The sequence below is a fragment of the Myotis brandtii genome, unplaced genomic scaffold (genome assembly GCF_000412655.1).
Source record: "Myotis brandtii unplaced genomic scaffold, ASM41265v1 scaffold115, whole genome shotgun sequence".
Classification (NCBI taxonomy): domain Eukaryota; kingdom Metazoa; phylum Chordata; class Mammalia; order Chiroptera; family Vespertilionidae; genus Myotis; species Myotis brandtii.
Genome location: NW_005353967.1, coordinates 765,588 through 776,318, shown reverse-complemented (window position 1 = coordinate 776,318; position 10,731 = coordinate 765,588).

The following is a 10,731-nucleotide window of genomic DNA, read 5'->3' as shown; positions in this document are numbered from 1 at the left end:
GGTGGGTGACTGAAGCTCCCAACCGCTCCTTTTTTTCTTTTTCTTTTTCATTCTGGGCCAGCTTTAGCTCTGAGGCTTGGCTCCAGCTCTGAGGCCTCGACTGCTGAAAGCACGTATCTGGTTTGTTTGGGTTCTATAATCGAAACACTGTTTCAACTCCAGCTCTGAGATCCTGGCTGGCTGAAAGCAGGTTTCTCGGGTTTTGTTTAGCTTCTATATTTTTAACAATGTTTCTTAAACTGCAAGCTCAGAGGCCGCCAGCGGAAGGCGGGGAACATTGGCTTCCTCTGTCACTGAAGCAAGCAAGCCTCCTGTTCGCTTCAAGCTGCCTGGCTGCCGGCCGCCATCTTGGTTGGCAGTTAATTTGCATATTGTTTGCATATTGCCCTGATTAGCCAATGGGAAGGGTAGCGGCCATACGGCTAATTACCATGTTTCTCTTTTATTAGATAGGATATATTTCATACTAGTATATGGATATACATATTATTATCTTATGATTGCCTTAAACCAGGTGGCTTAAAGCAAAAAGGTAGCTGGTTTGCCTCAGTGGATAGAGCATCATACTGCGAACTGAAGGGTACCAGATTTGATTCCAGTCAAGGGCACATGCCCAGCTTGTGGGCTCGATCCCCAGTAAGGGGCATGCAGGAGGCAGACAATCAGTGATTCCCTCTCATCATTGATGTTTCTAACTCTTCCTTCCTCTCTGAAATCAATAAAAAATATATTAAACAACAACAACAAAAACAAGGTGTCTTCTCTCACAATTCTGGAGGCCATAACCCCAAATCAAGGTGTCAGTGGTGCCACACTTCCTCCAAAGGTTCCATGGGGGAATCCTTTCTTGCCTCTTCAGCTTCTCATGCTTCAGCTTCAGCTTCTCAAGACATATGTAGACATGTCTTGGCTTCCTTGGCTTGTGACCGCATCACTCCACTGTCTCTGCCTCTGTCTTCACGCTGCCCTTCCTCTGTGTGCCTGTTTCTTCCCCTCTTGTGTCTGTGTGTTTCATAAAGGACACGTGCTATGGTGTTTAAGGCCTAGGTGGATAATATAGGAAGATCCTCTCAAGATTCTTAATTAAATTACATCTGAAAAACCCCTTTTTCCAAAATACCTAACATTAATAAATTTTGGGATTAGCACCTGAGCATATCTTTGGGGGTGGGGGGAGAGGCTGCCATTCAACCCCCTATAGGGGATTTGATTTTTATATCAAAAGACTTATAGCTTAAAAGCTTTGCCATTGATCATAGTTATGCCCCAGCAATATTTTATCTAATAAAGAGGGAATATGCAAATTGACTGTCACACCATCACAAAAGATGGTGGCATCCACAGCCACAAGATGGCGGCGCCCAGTCCCCTCAACCCCGCTGGAGTCCCCCAGTCCTTTCAGCCAAGCCAGGGGTGGGGATGGTAGGCGCACAGTGCGCTGGACCTGCCCTCAGCCCTCCAGCTGCTCAGGGTCAGCCCGAGGTACAGGCAAGCCTCGGATGGCGGCTGTTTAGCCACCCAGGGCTGCCCAAGGCTCAGGTAGTGAGGGCCGGCCGAGGCTTGCACTGCTGGCAGTTGCAGCAGCAGAGGTGTGATGGGGGCGTCACCTTCCCCTGATCGCTGGGTTGCCTCCTGCCCCTGAGGGCTCCAGGACTGTGAATGGGAGCAGGCCGGGCTGAGGATGCCCCCCTCCAGTGCATGAATTTTCATGCACTGGGCCTCTAGTATGTAATAAAAATATTTTAGAAAGTAAATCACAGAATAACAATGCATTTTTATAAACTTCAACATGTATCATCTGAAGATAATTACTAAATTTTAAGAATATATTTTTGGGGAATAAGTGGTTAATTTTGGTAAAAACAGAACTATCTTATGTAATCAACTTGATGTTTTTCACTTCTGCCATGAATCCCATTAGTTACTTAGACAACCCTGTGTTTCTGCATAAAATTAAATGTTAAAAATATATCAGCAGGAAGTAAAAGGTCAGAGTGATACCTCTTTTCTTTTTGTCATAAAGGACAAAAGCAAAAGTACTGGAAAAATTAAAGCATTAATATAAGAAAATATGAATAAAAGAGAAATAATTTTAATAAAATTTAAAAAGAAAGACTTAAGCAAAGCAGTAGAAATAAAATAGAAAAATGCCCTTGAAAAGACACAAGGCACAAATGAAATAGGTATTTGAAAACTTGATGAGCATATACTAGTAGTCTGTATCTCAGATTTTCTGGAACATTCTACTTTTCTCTTGACATTCATATTTCTGGCCTAGCTGCCTCAGAGAATGCTGGGTGTTGGAAAACTCTTTTGCCACTCTGGACATTACCGACTTCACACCTCAAGGACAGTGATCTATTATGTACCAATAGTTAGTGAAAATGGCCTTTAGAGAGAATCCAGAAGACCCTCTGACAACATTTACTTACGGGCTTCGGGCTGCTCTGAGCTGATCATTTCCCTCACTCTTAAGCTTGCCTTTCAGTGCTGCACTGAGGCCCATTTTCCTCTCCCAGGAAGCGTAATGCCTTTGATTCAGCCTCCCTTTCTCTGAGAGTGACCAGTGCAGATTTATGTTTCCCCTCTTCTGTCCCCTGTGTGAGGTTGCCGAACTTTTCTGTTTCAGCTACCAAACTGTTCTCAGTCTTTTGTTCTCTCTGTTCTTGAGCCATAAATAAATGATGTACTCCCTTGATTCAATAACAAATTAAAAACAGAAAGGCAAAAGCAAATTTGCTCCTTTAAAAGTCATCATTTACCCATATTTGAAAGAGAAGGAAGGCTTTCTGGCAGGAAATAGGTGATCCCGAGGGGATATTGGGCATGTCTAATGCAATCAGTGTTATTTGATCAATTGGCTTCTGTTTAATTGAGAGGAGAAGCTTTCCTGTCAGTCTCATTCTGTTTTTATGATGGCTCAAAAAATACTTTCATAAAAATCAACCTTTTGAAATTATATTGCCAAAGCAATAGCATCCGAAACCATTGTCTGTACTCAATAAAGGTTTAAAAGACAAATGAAAAGATCATTATCCAGTGTTCATCCTCACCTGAAATCATTGCTGGTGGTAAAATTGGTCAATGTGACAGGAATGACTTCTAATGGAGACTGACATTAACTCCTCTGAGGCCACTGCATGGGTAGTAAGCGAGCCAACTGCATATTCATTTTAAGTTTGATTTTTCCAACTTCTGTGTTACATATGAATGTCACTCTTTCATTTGTCAGTGAATGCTGGGTTGGAATTTGGTAATAGAGGAACATAAAATATTAAGTAATCTCTCAGTGGCCAGAAAAAGCTAGTGCAACTTGAAATTGTATTTCTAGGAGAAATGTTTTCTGGTGGTTTGGGATAAAATGTGTAAGAAGATTCTATGGCCTTTGCAAGAAAAGCCCAATCCAGATTCAAGAGGGTGTTGTGTTGGGCTTGAAGTTCTTTGCAGATCTACTTTAAATATTTAGGTATTTTGTTAGGTAATAAGAGTATTACAGCTTTAATCTCTACTGTGATTTAGAAAGGAAGAGAGAAGTAGTGATCTGTTTACAGTGCTTATTAACTAAATGCATTCATTTGCATAATACCTCTTTAGGGATGGACTACATTATTCCGAGATTTCTATATGTGGAACTTCAGGGATATTTTAGGCTTCAGCGATACTAAGGTCTTAACTTAAATTCTATTAGATTAGCACAACAACATTTCCTGATTAAAAATCCCCATTAGTGGTAAGATAACTTCTGAGAAGCACTTTTCACCTTATGGTGCCAGCAACAGGGGAGAATAAATATTCTTGTTTGAAAGTGAATTCCTTATTGGAAGGCATGAGGTTGCTTTTAAATATATGAAAAGAACACTATTTGATGCTGGAAGAATTTAAATATTCTGGAGGAAAGAAAAAACAACAACAACACAAAACCCCATGCTTTTGAAAATACTTAAATTCTAAATTTTTAATATAAGGGCAGTAATTAAAAAATGTGATTCCCTGGTAGATTTCAATTTTGACATGTTCTTTAAGAAATGAAAAATGTTGACTTGCTCTTGTTGCAAAGTGCTAGTTTTACCTTTAATTGCATAAGTATTTCCATATTAAAAAAAAACAAAACACCCCTTCCACAATCAGGCATGATCATGTGATTTTTATTGCTCTTCCCTATAGAAGAGTTTTCTTCTCCAACCATCGACTGCAACCATATGGTGTGACTTGGTTTACCCAATGAGGTATGAGTAGCAATGATATATTCCCTTTGCAAGAAAATAATTTAAGGGCCTCTGATGGTTGTGCATCTCTCTTTCCTTCAGTTTTGGAAATGGCAATGTCCTAGCCTGCATATTCCTTCAGTCTGGATCTGGAGCAGATCCCTACAGTGTGAAAGATAATAATCTTTGTTTATTTACATGAGAGACCTTTGGAAGGTTGGAAACCATTAACATTTTGTGGTGTTTGTATGTGGTATTGTCATTGTTATCATTGATATCACTGTAACCATATACCTAGTGGGAGCAAAACTAAAAATTCACCTCATAAATGATAATGTTCCCTGTGTCTGTTACTTTGAACGCAACCACTGTATGGCTGGTACTATCTCTCAATCTAGTTTGTTATTATACATTAGCCAAAGAGCATGACATATTTTAAATACCTGCCTTAGGGATATTTTATACTTACTGCAGGATGGAGTGGCCTCCCATGTCTTTTTTTTAAAAATATATTTTTATTGATTTTTTACAGAGAGGAAGGGAGAGGGATAGAGAGTTAGAAACATCGATGAAAGAGAAACATCGGTCAGCTGCCTCCTGCACACCCCCCACTGGGGATAAAGCCTGCAACCCAGGCATGTGCCCTTGGCCGAAATCAAACCTGGGACCCTTCAGTCCACAGGCTGACGCTCTATCCACTGAGCCAAACCGGTTAGGGCAAGGCCTCCCATGTCTTACTGACTGCTTTGAACTTTCAATTATTTGTAATATATGTAAATGTATTTGGTGTATTTGATTAAGGTTTTGGGTCTTATTTATAAGATACACTATATTAAAGTAAAGACATGTTCATAGCATCTAAATTATGTCACTCCATAGTGAAATAAAAATAAAGTCTTCTCTGAGGAAGAATTATGATCAGTTATATTAGAAAGAATAAGAAATGAGAATTGAAAGAGAATGTAAAATCAAAGTAAACAAGATAGAAATGGGGAGACCATATAAAAAAGAAAGATAAGGAGATTACTTTAGCCATAAATGTCAGGAACTTAGAGTTTTCTAGTGACATAATTTTAAAACAATGGCCAAATGTTAAAAAGATGCATAATTTCTGAGAACATATTGAGAAGAAATTCAAATTAAAGGAATCTGTGTGAATATGGAATCAAATGAGAAAATGAAAGGAAAGTAAGAAATCACATCTCCTTCTCCCCCATTTAGGTCTATTCTTTCAAGGCATGATGCTTGGAAGAGTTTGAAGGTGGTGTGAAATCTTAAAATAATTAATATATTCTGAAATATTCAAGTTATGCTTTCCAATGTTATGCAATTCAACGTGGGTCCTAGAGAGGAACTGGTAGTCATTCTGTACCTTGGATAAGAGAAAATATCAGGAGACAACAATCAGAGGTATTCCTGAATAAGTTAAATTGAGCACACTCATATTGTGCCTTCATCTTCTACTTTTTGTTTTTTGTGTTTTTGTTGTTTTTTGTTGGGGGGGGCTAGAAAACAAAGTCCAATGTGAGGGAGTAAAAAACATATTACAGTTCTTTCACCCATGATTCTGGCTGCAACAATCTGCTGCCCCACCTACAAGTTTGGGGTGTGGGAAGTAAGAAGTGAGGAGTATGTTGGAAAACACTAGTTTTAACTGGCATGGAATAGGCACTGACCAGGCAAAATGGACGGTGCCCAAATTCATTGGAAACCTATGTCAGTCTGATTGGTGGTAAATCAGCTTTGAACTTGTAAACAAGACTGAGTTTGAAACTGGCTTTTTGAGAAAGGGGAAGAGTCAGTATGGCCAAAATATTCTCATGTAAGTTGCTTTAACTTCTTATGATCCCAGAGTAAAAAAATATCTCTTTGTTATTTCTCATCATCTTGATTTACTTGATCAATTAAAATAATAACTGGTACAAAGCAGCATAAAATCATTCATTTATGTTAGTGTGATTATACACCTGAATTCAGTCCAGTTCATCCAGTGGCCGTTCTCAGGAATACTGAGTTTGAAACTGGCTTTTTGAGAAAGGGGAAGAGTCAGTATGGCCAAAATATTCTCACGTAAGTTGCTTCATCTTCTTATGATCCCAGAGTAAAAATATCACTTTGTTATTTCTCATCATCTTGCTTTACTTGATCAATTAAAATAATAATTGGTACAAAGTAGCATAAAATCATTCATTTATGTTAGTGTGATTACACACCTGAATTAAGTCCAGTTCATTCAGTGGCCGTTCTCAGGAAACTTAGAGGCCAGAAAACCTTAATAAGAGGAGGGGGCAGCAACTTCCTTTGTAAAGGCCAAAGCTAAGACTGTCCTGCTGAGATTGAATGGTTGCCCTTCTCCTGGGAAGGGATATCCTGTCATGGTTGGGAGCGTGGTCTCTGAAACTAGAATACCTGGATTTGAGTCTGCCAATCTGTGTGACCTTATCAAGCTACTTAAATATTTAGTTGGCACCTCAGTTTACCTACCTGTAAAATGGGAAATAGTGTATTTCTACTTCTTATGGGTTTGGGGAGGATTGACGAAATAAATAAGTAAGCACTTTATATAAGTGCCTGGCACATAACAAGCACTATATACATGTGAGTTACTAGAGTATTAGTGACAGGAATCTAGAGCCTATTTTGCCTGTTTTCCCCATAATCTCTCTGTTCGAGCTTCTTTCTCCACTTTTAGTTCTGATGAAAATATTTTGTGCTGTGGATTGGCCAACTACAGCTCCTCTCACCACGTATTTTTAGTCTCAGCTCTTCTAGCAATTAGGCAAAGGGTAAAAAGAAGTCATAAGCTCTATTTAAATATCCTTCAGAAAAGGGAATTAGATAGAAGACTCATGGGAGACATCTCAGTCCTGGGACTTTCTGGGGACAAGAGGGTGAAAATGCAGGTGAAGATGGATATTATTAGAGTGTGCATGTGTGAATGAATATATCCGTTAAAATAAGAATTAAAGTGCACATGGAATGAGGAAAGTTATTAACAGTGGTGTTTAGTTTAGAAACTGAAAAACTAAAAAATAAATGATGCTGTGGAAATACACATTGTATTTTTTTAAAATCCTCATGAAAGGATATTTTTCCATTGATTTTAGAGAGAGTGGTAGTGGGGTGGGGGTCGGGGAGACAGAGAGAAACTTCGATGTGAGAGAAACGCATTGATTGGTTGCCTCCTGCATGTGCCTGGACCCAGGCCAGGGAGTAGCCTGCAACCCAGGTACTTGCCCTTGACAGGAATCGAACCCGGCTCCCTTCAGTCCACGAACCACTGCTCTATCCACTGAGCTAAACCTGCTAGGGCCACATCATATTTATAAAAAATATGTTTTTATTGATTTTAGATTTTAAAGAGAAAAGAGAGTGAGAGAGAGAGAGAGAGAGAATGAGAGAAACATTGATGCGCTGCCTCCTGCACATCCCCAACTTGGGACTGAGCCGGCAATGTGGGCATGTGCCCTGACTGGGAATTAAACCAGGGACCTCTTGGTGCATGGGACAGTGCTCAACCAGCTAAGCCACACCAGCTAGGGGATACCTAGTATTTATGAAAAGTAATTTTTCTAAACTGTTTATATGTATTTTGATTGTATGATAACTGAAAAGATGTTGTTATACAGTCTTTAATGTGAATTGGTTAATAAGACAGAGGCCTTCATGAATGTTTGATTTCCTATTTATAACACACCTTTGAAGAAATAAGACCATTTACTGTGTTGGTCTTTATGTTGGGAAGGTGTTGTTAATTTTCACCCAAAAGCATATAGCACCCAGAATGACTCACCCTGTTACTTCTTTTAGAAACTAGTTTCCCACTTTGGCAGGAAATATAGTTAAATTCATATGACACTGAAATATATTTTAAGGAAGTTATTTTTGAAAAGGGGAGGCATATGACTTAGTAAAATTTTCTCTCTTCCTAAGATGCCACTCCTTGTCCTCCTTACCAGTCTGCATTGCTGCTTATTTTTTATTCTTCTTCGGTTTCTTTTCTTCTGCTTTACTCTTAATATTGATGTTACTTTTTTAAAAACTATATTTTATTGATTTTTTACAGAGAGGAAGGGAGAGGGACAGAGAGTTAGAAACATCAATGAGAGAGAAACATTGATCAGCTGCCTCCTGCACACCCCCTACTGGGGATGTGCCCGCAACCAAGGTACATGTCCTTGACCGGAATCGAACCCGGGACCCTTCAGTCCGCAGGCCAACACTCTACCCACTAAGCCAAACTGGTTAGGGCTTGATGTTACTTTTTAGGTGGCCAGTCCTCTCCTAGCCTCATATATATAATGTTTTTATTGATTTTTTACAGAGAGGAAGGGAGAGGGATAGAGAGTTAGAAACATCGATGAGAGAGAGACATCGATCAGCTGCCTCCTGCACACACCCCACTGGGGACGTGCCTGCAACCAAGGTACATGCCCTTGACTGGAATCGAACCTGGGACCCTTGAGTCTGCAGGCTGACGCTCTATCCACTGAGCCAAACCAGTTAGGGCCTCCTAGCCTCTTAAATACCCTTCCTGCCTATTACCTCATTCAACAATGTTCCCCCTTTAATAAGCAGATGCTTTCTGAAGAACCATTCCAAAAATCTGAAATGTGCCAAAACGACTCTGAGTTATTTCTTTAAAAAATATTTTTATTGATTTCAGAGAGAGGAAGGGAGAGAATGAAACATCAATGATGAGAAAGAATCATTGATTCACTGCCTCCTACATGCCCCTACTGGAGAGTGAGCCAGCAATTCGAGCATGTGCCCTGACTGGGAATTGAACCTTAACCTTCTGGTTCATAGGTTGACACTCAAAAACTGAGCCACACCAGCCAGCCTCTGAGTCATTTCTCTGAGAGACAGAATGTTGAGTCTCAAATCTGTATCAATAGAGACCCAAATATTTGAGTAAAACCCTTACCCCCCATAAGTATTGCGAGGGAACTCAATTGAGCCTAGTTATAGAACATCTTGGATATATTTTTTCCTTGATTGTTAAAAACAGTTTTTAAAACACTGATTATGAATGTTAATGAGTTCTCTAATTGTGTCAGTTTGCTTTCACAACTTCAGTCTGTTATTACAAGTGTTAGTGTATTAAATTGAAAGGTATACCTTACCTGTATTAATGACTAGCAATATTTAGGTAAGAAAGAAAATGAGAATTTTCTTACAAAGTAAAAGAAAATGTAAAGGACAGAGAGCAGTATGGGAAAAGTGTGAAACTGCGAAGGAAAGCCCGCAGATGCTCTGAGAAGGTGCCTGTTGTTAAGCAAACTATTTCTCTGAAGCAGCATCAGCTAAAAGGGAGGGCGTATGAAGCATAATCTGGAGGGGGAGATGACGCAGAGCTTCTGATTGATCCAGTCTGTGAATACATATATGTGCTGTCCCTTAACCATGCAGGTTGAAGAGACAGAATCAATCATCAGAGATAATGCTAGAAGATAAAAATAAGTCTAGAGAGCATACTTCCTCTGCCAACCTTTCTGAAGTCCAGACATGACTAGCCCATGGGAAGAGGTGACTACACAGTAGGACCCCATGTGACTTAGAAAGACTTCTGCCTGAGGTTTGGGCCTGCACCACACTCAGCAGCAATTGAGCACATTTCTAAATTTATCCAATCACATCCAGGCCTGTAATTATCTAGCATGAAAAAGCATAAAAATGTTTATGTCACCACTGGACATTTTTTCACTTGAATAGGTTTTTTTTTTGTTTTGTTTTGTGTTTTATTTTTTGAAAGCAGCCCACGACTCCTAGGTTCCCTAAATGTGGCTGGGTCCACCCAGACCAACATATTAACAAAATGGCCTGATTGTACATGTGTGGTCCAGTAAGGAAGCATGCATTGACAATAACAATGGAATGGAATGGAAAGTAGAAATGGAATGCATGAAGATAAAAACACACACAGTTTTTTGGTACTATTTTAATACTTCTCTCATCCAATACTTATATTTCCTAACCTTCTAACTGGCAAACAGTAAAATATGTATAGTCTGAGGCATACAAATAAAAAAAGAAACTTCCAAATATAAACCAGCTGCAAAATATGTATATTTTTTAGAATCACTGAAGAGCCCTGGCCACATGGTTCAATTGGTTAGATTATAGTCTCAATATACCAAGGTTTCGGATTTGATTTCTAGTCAGGGCACATGTAAGAAGTAACTGATGAACCATAAATAAATGGAACAACAAATCCCTTCCCTTCCTTCCTTCCTTCCTTCCTTCCTTCCTTCCTTCCTTCCTTCCTTCCTTCCTTCCTTCCTCTCTCTCTTTCTCTCTCTCTCTCAAAATCAATAAATAAAAAAATTAATTTAGGATCACTGAAGAAAAGGGTCTAATACCCCATAATTAATCACCTAAGCAACTCAGCAAATATCCATTTCCTTTATAAGTATGAATCAGGAAGAGATTGAACACATTTATTTCAGTATGAGTGCAGTCTACATATATATACAGTACATACAAATTCAACCATTTCATATATATATATACATATATATATATA